Source organism: Pseudophryne corroboree, chromosome 5, assembly GCF_028390025.1.
Source record: "Pseudophryne corroboree isolate aPseCor3 chromosome 5, aPseCor3.hap2, whole genome shotgun sequence".
In the NCBI taxonomy this organism is placed as follows: domain Eukaryota; kingdom Metazoa; phylum Chordata; class Amphibia; order Anura; family Myobatrachidae; genus Pseudophryne; species Pseudophryne corroboree.
The window spans coordinates 83591919-83594117 of NC_086448.1; positions in this window are offsets into that span (position 1 = coordinate 83591919).

A 2199-nucleotide genomic window follows, 5' to 3' on the forward strand; every position below is an offset into this window, starting at 1 on the left:
GTCACACATCCGTGTTCTGTCACTGTCACCCCCCCCTCCCTGTGTTCTGTCACTGTGTCACCCCCACCGTTTTCTGTCACTGTGTCACACACCCGTGTTCTGTCACTGTCACCCCCCCCGTGTTCTGTCACCGTGTCACCCCCACCGTGTTCAGTCACCGTGTCACACACCCGTGTTCTGTCACTGTCACCCCCCCTCCCCGTGTTCTGTCACCGTGTCACACCCCCCATGTTCTGTCACCGTGTCACCCCCACCGTGTTCTGTCACTGTGTCACCCCCCCGTGTTCTGTCACCCCCACCGTGTTCTGTCACCGTGTCACCCCCACCGTGTTCTGTCACTGTGTCACCCCCACCGTGTTCTGTCACCGTGTCACACCTTTCCCCAGGGGCCATAAGACACTGGATAATTTGCTTGCTGCACAATAATTATCCTAAATAAAATGTTAATGTGTAAAAAGGCTCTCTACCTGCCGTAATGTGTGTAAAAGGGGCTCTACCTGGTGTAATGTGTGTAAGTGGCGCTGTGTGGCGCAATTTGAATAATGGAGACTATTGTGAAGCCTAATATGAATCTGTATTATTTTTTGCCCACACCCCTTCCACATAAAGCCACGTCCCTATATTTTTGGCAAGTGGGGCGAGCTGCTATTTTGTATGTGGCCCTCGGATACTGACAGGAAATGTCAAGTGGCCCCTCAGCTGAAATAATTGCCCAACCTATGGTTTAGATGCTTATTCGGTTGTATGTAGGCCCTCAGGGGACTGTTATTGTTATCATCGAGCCAATGTTTATTATCACCAGGGCAACGTGCGAGGACACGCGTTGCCTTAGAAACACTCTGAGTCATGTGATGCGCTGCTGTGCGGTGTCTGGGCGCGGGAAGATGACGCGGTGTTGATGTACTCGATGCCGCGCCATCCCGTGCGCGCGCTTGGATGCACTACAGTGACGCATCGAGAGACTGTGTCCGGGCGTGGCAGAGTGATGCATTGTTTACATTTCACCTGCCTCGTCAATGGCTGTGTGCGCCCGGACGCATTACAGTGATGGGGTAGAATCCCTTTTCCCGCCCTAACTGCCGATTCTGCTGCATCCCCCTCTCGTACTAATAAGGAGGGGGATCTACTTATATCAGAGTTGCCGGAAATATATGGAACTGACGTTTACCTCTAGTATATTTAGTGAGTACCAGTCACAAACCACCGCTGGTTTTCTATTTATCCATATGTATGTGTGGGAACTAGCGGTCATGTGACCGGTTTTTATAAAATGTATTTTAGCTGTGAATTAGAAATTATATAATATTTATATACATATGATTATGTATTTGAATAAAGTTTATTATAAACTGTGATGTCTGTCATTATTTGGTCTTCTAATGAGATGGGATGGTCATAATCAATTTCATATGCAAATGAGCAGCCATATTGAAGGGGTATTTAAACCCCTTTCAGCAGGTTGAATAGCACCTTGAAAAAGTTGCGCGAGCACACTGAAACGCGTTGGTGAGATCTGCTGTTGTGTGTTCACTCCCACCAATTTGACATCACTGGAAGATTGAGACCTGGACCAAGTCCCCCGTTGTTACATCACATTGGACCCCATTTGAGGAGGGATCCCTACAAACCGTGGAAAATTCCTTTGCACCATCAACCAAGGGACTGCCATCTGCGGACGCAGATCCGCTTAAACGCCTGGAAAGACACTGGTGGTAACTATTACTCATGGCTGTGACCCACATGAGCTCATGCGGGACTTAGGGGACTGTTTAAAGGGACAGGTCTATTGAATTATTGCTATATCTTCAACCTTTATGCAAGTGGGAGGAACACTTTCTTTTCATCTACCAATCCACTACATTGGTTTCTAGAAATTGTGTATTTCAGAATATTTTAAGTATTTCTCTTATTAATACTATTAAATTGTGTTACCTTTCTCATTTGATTACCTTAAAGCGCTACATTCTTTCTTTTGCTTGTATCTATTTGGGGTCCGACCAACCCCCTGTGTTTAGCTGCTGTGTTGAACCTCCCCATTCAGCTACAGGAACAAATCACCCTTGGGTGGTTTTTCCCCTTTTTTGCATATACCACTGTGACTGCCTGGTCACTGGAATGACTGATGGCCAGGACACTACCACTGGTCTGATGCAGCACAACACAGCAAAACTGAACTGATGCAGCACAACACAGCAGCAA